Source organism: Plectropomus leopardus, chromosome 11, assembly GCF_026936395.1.
Source record: "Plectropomus leopardus strain MGB_pleo_1.0 chromosome 11, ASM2693639v1, whole genome shotgun sequence".
In the NCBI taxonomy this organism is placed as follows: domain Eukaryota; kingdom Metazoa; phylum Chordata; class Actinopteri; order Perciformes; family Serranidae; genus Plectropomus; species Plectropomus leopardus.
Genome location: NC_142186.1, coordinates 11,396,143 through 11,411,518, shown reverse-complemented (window position 1 = coordinate 11,411,518; position 15,376 = coordinate 11,396,143).

The window sequence follows — 15,376 nt, the reverse complement described above, 5'->3', positions numbered from 1 at the left end:
TCAGCTGTTTTTGGGACATGTCAAGTTTTGACAAATTTGCCATACTATAGCCTTGCTTTTTTGGTCATTTTTTCGACTTGTGATATTATGTTTTTTTTGGCCATATTTTAACATTTTAATGCAATGGCATGCATTAGCACGTATTTGTATGCTGTTTAGAGGTGTTTTCAGCTTTTTTTGGGACATGTCAAATTTTGACAAATTTGCCATACTATAGCCTTGGTGTTTTGCTCATTTTTTCGACTTCCTATATTATGTCCTTTTTGGCCATATTTGAACATTTTAATGCAATGGCGTGTCTTAGCACGTTATTTTATACTGTTTTGAGATGTTTTCAGCTTTTTTTGGGACATGTCAAGTTTTGACAAATTTGCCATACTATAGCCTTGCTTTTTTGTTCATTTTTTCGACTTGTGATATTATGGGTTTTTTTGGCCATATTTGAACATTTTAATGCAATGGCGTGCATTAGCACGTATTTTTATGCTGTTTTGAGATGTTTTCAGCTGTTTTTGGGACATGTCAAATTTTGACATTTTTGCCATACTATAGCCTTGGTGTTTTGGTCATTTTTTCGACTTCCTATATTATGTCCTTTTTGGCCATATTTGAACATTTTAATACAATGGCGTGTCTTAGCACGTTATTTTATACTGTTTTGAGATGTTTTCAGCTGTTTTTGGAATATGTCCAATTTTGACATTTTTGCCTTGGTGTTTTGCTCATTTTTTCGACTTCCTATATTATGTCCTTTTTGGCCATATTTGAACATTTTAATGCAATGGCGTGCATTAGCATGTATTTTTATGCTGTTTAGAGGTGTTTTCAGCTGTTTTTGGGACATGTCAAATTTTGACAAATTTGCCATACTATAGCCTTAGTGTTTTGGTCATTTTTTCAACTTCCTATATTATGTCCTTTTTGGCCATATTTGAACATTTTAATGCAATGGCGTGTCTTAGCACGTTATTTTATACTGTTTTGAGGTGTTTTCAGCTGTTTTTGGAATATGTCCAATTTTGACATTTTTGCCATACTATAGCCTTGGTGTTTTGCTCATTTTTTCGACTTCCTATATTATGTCCTTTTTGGCCATATTTGAACATTTTAATGCAATGGCGTGTCTTAGCACGTTATTTTATACTGTTTTGAGGTGTTTTCAGCTGTTTTTGGGACATGTCCAATTTTGACATTTTTGCCATACTATAGCCTTGGTGTTTTGGTCATTTTTTCAACTTCCTATATTATGTCCTTTTTGGCCATATTTGAACATTTTAATGCAATGGCGTGTCTTAGCACGTTATTTTATACTGTTTTGAGGTGTTTTCAGCTGTTTTTGGAATATGTCCAATTTTGACATTTTTGCCATACTATAGCCTTGGTGTTTTGGTCATTTTTTCAACTTCCTATATTATGTCATTTTTAGCCATATTTGAACATTTTAATGCAATGGCGTGCATTAGCACGTATTTTTATGATGTTTTGAGGTGTTTTCAGCTGGTTTTGGAATATGTCCAATTTTGACATTTTTGCCATACTATAGCCTTGGTGTTTTGCTCATTTTTTCGACTTCCTATATTATGTCCTTTTTGGCCATATTTGAACATTTTAATGCAATGGCGTGTCTTAGCACGTTATTTTATACTGTTTTGAGATGTTTTCAGCTGTTTTTGGGACATGTCAAGTTTTGACAAATTTGCCATACTATAGCCTTGCTTTTTGGTCATTTTTTAGACTTGTGATATTATGTTTTTTTGGCCATATTTTAACATTTTAATGCAATGGCGTGCATTAGCACGTATTTTTATGCTGTTTTGAGGTGTTTTCAGCTGTTTTTGGGACATGTCAAATTTTGACATTTTTGCCATACTATAGCCTTGGTGTTTTGGTCATTTTTTCGACTTGTGATATTATGTTTTTTTGGCCATATTTTAACATTTTAATGCAATGGCGTGCATTAGCACGTATTTTTATACTGTTTTGAGGTGTTTTCAGCTGGTTTTGGAATATGTCCAATTTTGACATTTTTGCCATACTATAGCCTTGGTGTTTTGCTCATTTTTTCGACTTCCTATATTATGTCCTTTTTGGCCATATTTGAACATTTTAATGCAATGGCGTGTCTTAGCACGTTATTTTATACTGTTTTGAGATGTTTTCAGCTGTTTTTGGGACATGTCAAGTTTTGACAAATTTGCCATACTATAGCCTTGGTGTTTTGGTCATTTTTTCGACTTGTAATATTATGTCCTTTTGGCCATATTTGAACATTTTAATGCAATGGCGTGCATTAGCACGTTATTTTATGCTGTTTTGAGATGTTTTCAGCTGTTTTTGGGACATGTCAAATTTTGACATTTTGCCATACTATAGCCTTGGTGTTTTGGTCATTTTTTCGACTTCCTATATTATGTCCTTTTTGGCCATATTTGAACATTTTAATGCAATGGCGTGTCTTAGCACGTTATTTTATACTGTTTTGAGATGTTTTCAGCTGTTTTTGGAATATGTCCAATTTTGACATTTTTGCCATACTATAGCCTTGGTGTTTTGCTCATTTTTTCGACTTCCTATATTATGTCCTTTTTGGCCATATTTGAACATTTTAATGCAATGGCGTGCATTAGCTCGTTTTTTTATACTGTTTTGAGATGTTTTCAGCTTTTTTTGGGACATGTCTAATTTTGACAAATTTGCCATACTATAGCCTTGGTGTTTTGCTCATTTTTTCGACTTCCTATATTATGTCCATTTTGGCCATATTTGAACATTTTAATGCAATGGCGTGTCTTAGCACGTTATTTTATACTGTTTTGAGATGTTTTCAGCTGTTTTTGGGACATGTCACGTTTTTACAAATTTGCCATACTATAGCCTTGCTGTTTTGGTCATTTTTCTACTTCCTATATTATGTCCTTTTGGCCATATTTGAACATTTTAATGCAATGGCGTGTCTTAGCACGTTATTTTATACTGTTTTGAGATGTTTTCAGCTGTTTTTGGGACATGTCAAGTTTTGACATGTTTGCCATACTCTAGCCTTGGTGTTTTGGTCATTTTTCGACTTCCTATATTATGTCCTTTTGGCCATATTTGAGCATTTTAATGCAATGGCGTGTCTTAGCACGTTATTTTATACTGTTTTGAGATGTGTTCAGCTGTTTTTTGGAATATGTCCAATTTTGACATTTTTGCCATACTATAGCCTTGGTGTTTTGCTCATTTTTTCGACTTCCTATATTATGTCCTTTTTGGCCATATTTGAACATTTTAATGCAATGGCGTGCATTAGCATGTATTTTATACTGTTTTGAGGTGTTTTCAGCTGTTTTTGGGACATGTCAAATTTTGACAAATTTGCCATACTATAGCCTTGGTGTTTTGGTCATTTTTTCAACTTCCTATATTATGTCCTTTTTGGCCATATTTGAACATTTTAATGCAATGGCGTGTCTTAGCACGTTATTTTATACTGTTTTGAGGTGTTTTCAGCTGTTTTTGGAATATGTCCAATTTTGACATTTTTGCCATACTATAGCCTTGGTGTTTTGCTCATTTTTTCGACTTCCTATATGATGTCCTTTTTGGCCATATTTAAACATTTTAATGCAATGGTGTGTCTTAGCACGTTATTTTATACTGTTTTGAGATGTTTTCAGCTGTTTTTGGGACATGTCCAATTTTGACATTTTTGCCATACTATAGCCTTACTTTTTTGCTCATTTTTTCGACTTCCTATATTATGTCCTTTTTGGCCATATTTGAACATTTTAATGCAATGGCGTGTCTTAGCACGTTATTTTATACTGTTTTGAGGTGTTTTCAGCTGTTTTTGGAATATGTCCAATTTTGACATTTTTGCCATACTATAGCCTTGGTGTTTTGGTCATTTTTTCAACTTCCTATATTATGTCCTTTTGGCCATATTTGAACATTTTAATGCAATGGCGTGTCTTAGCACGTTATTTTATACTGTTTTGAGGTGTTTTCAGCTGTTTTTGGAATATGTCCAATTTTGACATTTTTGCCATACTATAGCCTTGGTGTTTTGCTCATTTTTTCGACTTCCTATATTATGTCCTTTTTGGCCATATTTGAACATTTTAATGCAATGGCGTGTCTTAGCACGTTATTTTATACTGTTTTGAGATGTTTTCAGCTGTTTTTGGGACATGTCAAGTTTTGACAAATTTGCCATACCATAGCCTTGCTTTTTTGGTCATTTTTCGACTTGTGATATTATGTCCTTTTGGCCATATTTGAACATTTTAATGCAATGGCGTGCATTAGCACGTTATTTTATATGCTGTTTTGAGGTGTTTTCAGCTGTTTTTGGGACATGTCAAATTTTGACATTTTTGCCATACTATAGCCTTGGTGTTTTGGTCATTTTTTCGACTTCCTATATTATGTCCTTTTTGGCCATATTTGAACATTTTAATGCAATGGCGTGCATTAGCACGTTATTTTATACTGTTTTGAGGTGTTTTCAGCTGTTTTTGGAATATGTCCAATTTTGACATTTTTGCCATACTATAGCCTTGGTGTTTTGGTCATTTTTTCGACTTCCTATATTATGTCCTTTTTGGCCATATTTGAACATTTTAATGCAATGGCGTGTCTTAGCACGTTATTTTATACTGTTTTGAGATGTTTTCAGCTGTTTTTGGGACATGTCAAGTTTTGACAAATTTGCCATACTATAGCCTTGCTTTTTTGCTCATTTTTTCGACTTGTGATATTATGTTTTTTTGGCCATATTTGAACATTTTAATGCAATGGCGTGTCTTAGCACTTTATTTTATACTGTTTTGAGATGTTTTCAGCTGTTTTTGGGACATGTCAAGTTTTGACATTTTGCCATACTATAGCCTTGGTGTTTTGGTCATTTTTCGACTTCCTATATTATGTCCTTTTTGGCCATATTTGAACATTTTAATGCAATGGCGTGTCTTAGCACGTTATTTTATACTGTTTTGAGATGTTTTCAGCTGTTTTTGGGACATGTCAAGTTTTGACAAATTTGCCATACTATAGCCTTGGTGTTTTGGTCATTTTTTCGACTTGTGATATTATGTTTTTTTGGCCATATTTTAACATTTTAATGCAATGGCGTGTATTAGCACGTATTTTTATGCTGTTTAGAGGTGTTTTCAGCTGTTTTTGGGACATGTCCAATTTTGACAAATTTGCCATACTATAGCCTTGGTGTTTTGGTCTTTTTTTCGACTTCCTATATTATGTCCTTTTTGGCCATATTTGAACATTTTAATGCAATGGCGTGTCTTAGCACGTTATTTTATACTGTTTTGAGATGTTTTCAGCTTTTTTTGGGACATGTCAAGTTTTGACAAATTTGCCATACTATAGCCTTGCTTTTTTGGTCATTTTTTCGACTTGTGATATTATGTCCTTTTGGCCATATTTGAACATTTTAATGCAATGGCGTGCATTAGCACGTATTTTTATGCTGTTTTGAGATGTTTTCAGCTGTTTTTGGGACATGTCAAATTTTGACATTTTTGCCATACTATAGCCTTGGTGTTTTGGTCATTTTTTCGACTTCCTATATTATGTCCTTTTTGGCCATATTTGAACATTTTAATGCAATGGCGTGTCTTAGCACGTTATTTTATACTGTTTTGAGATGTTTTCAGCTGTTTTTGGAATATGTCCAATTTTGACATTTTTGCCATACTATAGCCTTGGTGTTTTGCTCATTTTTTCGACTTCCTATATTATGTCCTTTTTGGCCATATTTGAACATTTTAATGCAATGGCGTGCATTAGCATGTATTTTTATGCTGTTTAGAGGTGTTTTCAGCTGTTTTTGGGACATGTCAAATTTTGACAAATTTGCCATACTATAGCCTTAGTGTTTTGGTCATTTTTTCAACTTCCTATATTATGTCCTTTTTGGCCATATTTGAACATTTTAATGCAATGGCGTGTCTTAGCACGTTATTTTATACTGTTTTGAGGTGTTTTCAGCTGTTTTTGGAATATGTCCAATTTTGACATTTTTGCCATACTATAGCCTTGGTGTTTTGCTCATTTTTTCGACTTCCTATATTATGTCCTTTTTGGCCATATTTGAACATTTTAATGCAATGGCGTGTCTTAGCACGTTATTTTATACTGTTTTGAGGTGTTTTCAGCTGTTTTTGGGACATGTCCAATTTTGACATTTTTGCCATACTATAGCCTTGGTGTTTTGGTCATTTTTTCAACTTCCTATATTATGTCCTTTTTGGCCATATTTGAACATTTTAATGCAATGGCGTGCATTAGCACGTATTTTTATGCTGTTTTGAGGTGTTTTCAGCTGGTTTTGGAATATGTCCAATTTTGACATTTTTGCCATACTATAGCCTTGGTGTTTTGCTCATTTTTTCGACTTCCTATATTTTGTCCTTTTGGCCATATTTGAACATTTTAATGCAATGGCGTGTCTTAGCACGTTATTTTATACTGTTTTGAGATGTTTTCAGCTGTTTTTGGGACATGTCAAGTTTTGACAAATTTGCCATACTATAGCCTTGCTTTTTTGGTCATTTTTTCGACTTGTAATATTATGTTTTTTTTGGCCATATTTTAACATTTTAATGCAATGGCGTACATTAGCACGTATTTTTATGCTGTTTTGAGGTGTTTTCAGCTGTTTTTGGGACATGTCAAATTTTGACATTTTTGCCATACTATAGCCTTGGTGTTTTGCTCATTTTTTCGACTTGTGATATTATGTTTTTTTGGCCATATTTTAACATTTTAATGCAATGGCGTGCATTAGCACGTTATTTTATACTGTTTTGAGGTGTTTTCAGCTGTTTTTGGAATATGTCCAATTTTGACATTTTTGCCATACTATAGCCTTGGTGTTTTGGTCATTTTTTCGACTTCCTATATTATGTCCTTTTTGGCCATATTTGAACATTTTAATGCAATGGCGTGCATTAGCACGTTATTTTATACTGTTTTGAGATGTTTTCAGCTGTTTTTGGAATATGTCCAATTTTGACATTTTTGCCATACTATAGCCTTGGTGTTTTGGTCATTTTTTCGACTTCCTATATTATGTCCATTTTGGCCATATTTGAACATTTTAATGCAATGGCGTGTCTTAGCACGTTATTTTATACTGTTTTGAGATGTTTTCAGCTGTTTTTGGGACATGTCAAGTTTTGACAAATTTGCCATACTATAGCCTTGCTTTTTTGGTCATTTTTTCGACTTGTGATATTATGTTTTTTTTGGCCATATTTTAACATTTTAATGCAATGGCATGCATTAGCACGTATTTGTATGCTGTTTAGAGGTGTTTTCAGCTTTTTTTGGGACATGTCAAATTTTGACAAATTTGCCATACTATAGCCTTGGTGTTTTGCTCATTTTTTCGACTTCCTATATTATGTCCTTTTTGGCCATATTTGAACATTTTAATGCAATGGCGTGTCTTAGCACGTTATTTTATACTGTTTTGAGATGTTTTCAGCTTTTTTTGGGACATGTCAAGTTTTGACAAATTTGCCATACTATAGCCTTGCTTTTTTGTTCATTTTTTCGACTTGTGATATTATGGTTTTTTTTGGCCATATTTGAACATTTTAATGCAATGGCGTGCATTAGCACGTATTTTTATGCTGTTTTGAGATGTTTTCAGCTGTTTTTGGGACATGTCAAATTTTGACAAATTTGCCATACTATAGCCTTGGTGTTTTGCTCATTTTTTCGACTTCCTATATTATGTCCTTTTTGGCCATATTTGAACATTTTAATGCAATGGCGTGTCTTAGCACGTTATTTTATACTGTTTTGAGATGTTTTCAGCTGTTTTTGGAATATGTCCAATTTTGACATTTTTGCCATACTATAGCCTTGGTGTTTTGCTCATTTTTTCGACTTCCTATATTATGTCCTTTTTGGCCATATTTGAACATTTTAATGCAATGGCGTGCATTAGCATGTATTTTTATGCTGTTTAGAGGTGTTTTCAGCTGTTTTTGGGACATGTCAAATTTTGACAAATTTGCCATACTATAGCCTTGGTGTTTTGGTCATTTTTTCGACTTCCTATATTATGTCCTTTTTGGCCATATTTGAACATTTTAATGCAATGGCGTGTCTTAGCACGTTATTTTATACTGTTTTGAGATGTTTTCAGCTGTTTTTGGAATATGTCCAATTTTGACAAATTTGCCATACTATAGCCTTGGTGTTTTGCTCATTTTTTCGACTTCCTATATTATGTCCTTTTTGGCCATATTTGAACATTTTAATGCAATGGCGTGCATTAGCATGTATTTTTATGCTGTTTAGAGGTGTTTTCAGCTGTTTTTGGGACATGTCAAATTTTGACAAATTTGCCATACTATAGCCTTAGTGTTTTGGTCATTTTTTCAACTTCCTATATTATGTCCTTTTTGGCCATATTTGAACATTTTAATGCAATGGCGTGTCTTAGCACGTTATTTTATACTGTTTTGAGGTGTTTTCAGCTGTTTTTGGAATATGTCCAATTTTGACATTTTTGCCATACTATAGCCTTGGTGTTTTGCTCATTTTTTCGACTTCCTATATTATGTCCTTTTTGGCCATATTTGAACATTTTAATGCAATGGCGTGTCTTAGCACGTTATTTTATACTGTTTTGAGGTGTTTTCAGCTGTTTTTGGGACATGTCCAATTTTGACATTTTTGCCATACTATAGCCTTGGTGTTTTGGTCATTTTTTCAACTTCCTATATTATGTCCTTTTTGGCCATATTTGAACATTTTAATGCAATGGCGTGTCTTAGCACGTTATTTTATACTGTTTTGAGGTGTTTTCAGCTGTTTTTGGAATATGTCCAATTTTGACATTTTTGCCATACTATAGCCTTGGTGTTTTGGTCATTTTTTCGACTTCCTATATTATGTCCTTTTTGGCCATATTTGAACATTTTAATGCAATGGCGTGCATTAGCACGTATTTTTATGCTATTTAGAGGTGTTTTCAGCTGTTTTTGGGACATGTCCAATTTTGACAAATTTGCCATACTATAGCCTTGGTGTTTTGCTCATTTTTTCGACTTCCTATATTATGTCCTTTTTGGCCATATTTGAACATTTTAATGCAATGGCGTGTCTTAGCACGTTATTTTATACTGTTTTGAGATGTTTTCAGCTGTTTTTGGGACATGTCAAGTTTTGACAAATTTGCCATACTATAGCCTTGCTTTTTTGGTCATTTTTTCGACTTGTGATATTATGTTTTTTTGGCCATATTTTAACATTTTAATGCAATGGCGTGCATTAGCACGTATTTTTATGCTGTTTTGAGGTGTTTTCAGCTGTTTTTGGGACATGTCAAATTTTGACATTTTTGCCATACTATAGCCTTGGTGTTTTGCTCATTTTTTCGACTTGTGATATTATGTCCTTTTGGCCATATTTGAACATTTTAATGCAATGGCGTGTCTTAGCACGTTATTTTATACTGTTTTGAGGTGTTTTCAGCTGTTTTGGAATATGTCCAATTTTGACATTTTTGCCATACTATAGCCTTGGTGTTTTGCTCATTTTTTCGACTTCCTATATTATGTACTTTTTGGTCAGATTTGAACATTTTAATGCAATGGCGTGTCTTAGCACGTTATTTTATACTGTTTTGAGATGTTTTCAGCTTTTTTTGGGACATGTCAAGTTTTGACAAATTTGCCATACTATAGCCTTGCTTTTTTGGTCATTTTTTCGACTTGTGATATTATGTTTTTTTGGCCATATTTGAACATTTTAATGCAATGGCGTGCATTAGCACGTATTTTTATGCTGTTTTGAGATGTTTTCAGCTGTTTTTGGGACATGTCAAATTTTGACATTTTTGCCATACTATAGCCTTGGTGTTTTGGTCATTTTTTCGACTTCCTATATTATGTCCTTTTTGGCCATATTTGAACATTTTAATGCAATGGCGTGTCTTAGCACGTTATTTTATACTGTTTTGAGGTGTTTTCAGCTGTTTTTGGAATATGTCCAATTTTGACATTTTTGCCATACTATAGCCTTGGTGTTTTGGTCATTTTTTCGACTTGTGATATTATGTTTTTTTGGCCATATTTGAACATTTTAATGCAATGGCGTGCATTAGCATGTATTTTTATGCTGTTTTGAGGTGTTTTCAGCTGTTTTTGGGACATGTCAAGTTTTGACACATTTGCCATACTATAGCCTTGCTTTTTTGGTCATTTTTCGACTTCCTCTATTATGTCCTTTTTGGCCATATTTGAACATTTTAATGCAATGGCGTGTCTTAGCACGTTATTTTATACTGTTTTGAGATGTTTTCAGCTTTTTTTGGGACATGTCAAGTTTTGACAAATTTGCCATACTATAGCCTTGCTTTTTTGGTCATTTTTTCGACTTGTGATATTATGGGTTTTTTTGGCCATATTTGAACATTTTAATGCAATGGCGTGCATTAGCATTATTTTATGCTGTTTTGAGATGTTTTCAGCTGTTTTTGGGACATGTCAAATTTTGACATTTTGCCATACTATAGCCTTGGTGTTTTGGTCATTTTTCGACTTCCTATATTATGTCCTTTTGGCCATATTTAAACATTTTAATGCAATGGTGTGTCTTAGCACGTTATTTTATACTGTTTTGAGATGTTTTCAGCTGTTTTTGGGACATGTCCAATTTTGACATTTTTGCCATACTATAGCCTTACTTTTTTGCTCATTTTTTCGACTTCCTATATTATGTCCTTTTTGGCCATATTTTAACATTTTAATGCAATGGCGTGCGTTAGCACGTATTTTTATGCTGTTTTGAGGTGTTTTCAGCTGTTTTTGGAATATGTCCAATTTTGACATTTTTGCCATACTATAGCCTTAGTGTTTTGGTCATTTTTTCAACTTCCTATATTATGTCCTTTTTGGCCATATTTGAACATTTTAATGCAATGGCGTGTCTTAGCACGTTATTTTATACTGTTTTGAGATGTTTTCAGCTGTTTTTGGGACATGTCAAGTTTTGACATTTTTGCCATACTATAGCCTTGCTTTTTTGCTAATTTTTTCGACTTGTGATATTATGTTTTTTTGGCCATATTTTAACATTTTAATGCAATGGCGTGCATTAGCACGTATTCTTATGCTGTTTTGAGGTGTTTTCAGCTGTTTTTGGAATATGTCCAATTTTGACATTTTTGCCATACTATAGCCTTGGTGTTTTGGTCATTTTTTCGACTTGTGATATTATGTTTTTTTGGCCATATTTTAACATTTTAATGCAATGGCGTGTCTTAGCACGTTATTTTATACTGTTTTGAGATGTTTTCAGCTGTTTTTGGGACATGTCAAGTTTTGACAAATTTGCCATACTATAGCCTTGCTTTTTTGGTCATTTTTTCGACTTGTGATATTATGTTTTTTTGGCCATATTTTAACATTTTAATGCAATGGCGTGCATTAGCACGTATTTTTATGCTGTTTTGAGGTGTTTTCAGCTGTTTTTGGAATATGTCAAATTTTGACAAATTTGCCATACTATAGCCTTAGTGTTTTGGTAATTTTTCGACTTGTGATATTATGTTTTTTTGGCCATATTTTAACATTTTAATGCAATGGCGTGCATTAGCACGTATCTTTAAGCTGTTTTGAGGTGTTTTCAGCTGTTTTTGGAATATGTTAAATTTTGACATTTTTGCCATACTATAGCCTTGCTTTTTTGCTCATTTTTTTGACTTCTGATAATATGTTTTTTTTGGCTATATTTTAACATTTTAATGCAATGGCGTGTATTAGCACGTATTTTTAAGCTGTTCAGAGGCGTTTTCAGCTGTTTTTGGGACATGTCAAATTTTGACATCTTTGCCATACTATAGCCTTGCTTTCTTGCTCATTTTTTCGACTTCCTATATTATGTTTTTTTTGGCCATATTTGAACATTTTAATGCAATGGCGTGTCTTAGCACAGTATTTTATACTGTTTTGAGGTGTTTTCAGCTGTTTTTGGGACATGTCAGATTTTGTTAATTTGCCATTCTATAACCTTGCTTTTTTGGTCATTTTTTCAACTTGTGATATTATGTCCTTTTTGGACATATTTTAACATTTTAATGCAATGGCGTTCATTAGCACATATTTTTATGCTGTTTTGAGATGTTTTCAGCTGTTTTTGGGACATGTCAAATTTTGACATTTTTGCCATACTATAGCCTTGGTGTTTTGGTCATTTTTTCGACTTCTTATATTATGTCCTTTTTGGCCATATTTGAACATTTTAATGCAATGGCGTGTCTTAGCACGTTATTTTATACTGTTTTGAGGTGTTTTCAGCTGTTTTTGGAATATGTCCAATTTTGACATTTTTGCCATACTATAGCCTTGGTGTTTTGCTCATTTTTTCGACTTCCTATATTTTGTCCTTTTTAGCCATATTTTACCATTTTAATACAATGGCGTGTATTTTTTTGCTGTTTTGAGGTGTTTTCAGCTTTTTCGGGACATGTCAAATTTTGACAAATTTGCCATACTATAGCCTTGCTTTTTTGGTCATTTTTTCGACTTGTTATATTAACTTATTTTTGGCCATATTTTAACATTTTAATGCAATGGCGTGTCTTAGCACGCTATTTTATGTTGTTTTGAGGTGTTTTCAGCTGTTTTTGGAATATGTCCAATTTTGACATTTTTGCCATACTATATAGCCTTGGTGTTTTGCTCATTTTTTCGACTTCCTATATTTCGTCCTTTTTGGCCATATTTGAACATTTTAATGCAATGGCGTGTCTTAGCACGTTATTTTATTCTATTGTGAGGTGTATTCAGCTGATTTTGGGACATGTCAAATTTTGACAAATTTGCCATACTATAGCCTTGGTGTTTTGGTCATTTTTTCGACTTGTGATATTATGTTGTTTTTGGCCATATTTGAACATTTTAGCACAATGGCATGTAGTAGCACAGTATTTTATGTTGTTTTGAGGTGTTTTCAGCTGTTTTTGGGACATGTCAAATTTTGACAAATTTGCCAAACCATAGCCTTGCTTTTTTGCTCATTTTTTCAACTTGTGATATTATGGTTTATTTTGCCATATTTGAACATTTTAATGCAATGGCGTGTCTTAGCACGTTGTTTTATGCTGTTTTGAGGTGTTTTCAGCTGTTTTTAGGACATGTCAAATTTTGAAAAATTTGCTATATTATAGTCTTGCTTATTTGGTCATTTTTAATGTCATATTATAGCTTGCGGAGACACGTGATAGTATACTAAGTCGAAAACACAGCCAAAAACATCGTAACATAGCATGTCGAAAAAATGCCTGAAAACGTCATTATTTAGTATATCGGAAAACCTCAAATTTTGACATGACAAAAAAACAGTTCAAAGCGACATATTATAGCTCGTAGAGACACATCACCAAGTTGACTGAACAGCCAAAAACTTTCTAATATAGCATGTTGAAAAAATAGCTTTAAACAACATGGTAGAGTATGTGGCAGAACCTCAAATTTTGACATGTTGAAAAGATTGCTGAAAACGACATATTATAGCTTGTCGAGACTTGTCATAGTATACTTAGTCTAGCAGGTTAAATGTTTAGCTAACGTCACTCTGCACAAAATATAATATTGCACGCAAACAATTTTATAAAATGCTATATTGGGGGTGTCCGATGGCTCAGTTGGTAGAGTAAGCACCCCATGTACAAAGCTTGTGTCCTAGCCGCAGCGGCCGCGGGTTCAAGCCCAGCCTTGGCCCCTCGTTGCATGTCATCCCTTCTCACTCACCTTTTCATGCTACGTCTGTCCTATCAAATAAAAGGCACTAAAAGCCCTAAAAATATCTTTAAAAAACAAATGCTATGTTGACCGTGAGGAGAGGTGTCACCAATACCAAGAAATAATTCTGAGATTAAAACTATATCAAATAATTATCAGAATAAATTAGGCTCCGCTACATGGTCAGTCCAAGTGGTGATGTTTTGTGTGTGAAGCAGTAGCTAGCAGTCATTTTCAAAATGAAATTGATAGGTTACAAGTTGAATCACAATATGATATATAAAAGGGAAATAATACCAAGCTCATTAAAAGCATTTCATGACTCAATTCTATATATGAAATGTAGCTATGATTTACTTTCATCATGGGTCTATCCATGTACTCTGTTATTTCTTGAGTTATTTACCCATTCTTTGCATATCCCACACATGCGTGTCCTATAAGGCAGTGTGTCACAAATTTCAGTTGTATTTTATTTATTTTTTTATAAATCAGTTTCTTAAATCAGCCTTCGATTATGTTCTGGCCTGCCATCTAATTGCTAATTGCTGGCCCGAGGACAGATTGATTTGCTGATCCCTGCTTTGGGGGATTATGACCATGAGGGCGCACATGGTCACTGAAAACTAAACAAAGGATCAAACAAATAATTATGGCAGTGTGGCTTCACTGGGGGTGCACACCCAGTATTAACCCTCTCATCACATTCCGTCTCCCTGTTCAGTTTAACACTCACCTTCTGGCTGCCAAAGAAGTCGTGTGCCAGACTTTGCCTGACTAAATTCTCACTTTAGAGACTGATTGCCCACACCTGCACCAAGGAAGAGTCTGGTGGGAGAGACTGATTGTTCACACCTGGGCTGGATCCCAAGTCCCTTAAACTGTATCCTTCCTTCCCTCACTTGCGTCTTTTCCTTGAGTCTAAGCCCTGCCCTTTAGAGAAACCACGAAAGGTCAGAAGAAACGAGCGCAGACGGTTTTAAGAGACATGAGACGTTGTTTCCTTTGAAGCCTCATGTGAAGCAACGCCCGTTTCTCATGAAGGCAGCAGCTGATCAGCTGATTGGGCCACTGCTGGTCTTTTGGGTGCACTAAGCATAATTTGATACATAGAACAGAGGAAAAGGCGCAAAACTTTACAAACTCTGCATATATGTACCACTACAACAGAACTGTAGAACAGGCATTTTACAGCAGCTGCTCTGCAGGGAAACATGTCTGCCTGGGAGTTATTGAGGTCATTATATGATTATATGACAGCTTCTGAAAAGAGTTCTGCACTGATGACAGCTAGACTGTCTCACTGATAAACGCAGGTATGTTTCAGTGAGCTTAAGTGTCAAAAAAAAACATCGCTCTGCAGAGGCAACAGACAATATAGGCCCAAATAACTATAATAATATTAACCAACTGAACCAGCGCTGTGTCTCAGAGGGCCTTCACTGAGAGAGTTAATGCAATACTTTAGATTATGATTGATGATGATGATATTGGGCTGTTTTGGTGCGCCCTCCGGTACTGGTGCTGTGAGGAGCCTGCTTTAAAGGTGATGTTACACCAGTTTTTACCTACAATCCTGAATGACATTCATTGTTTGTTTTGACTTGGAA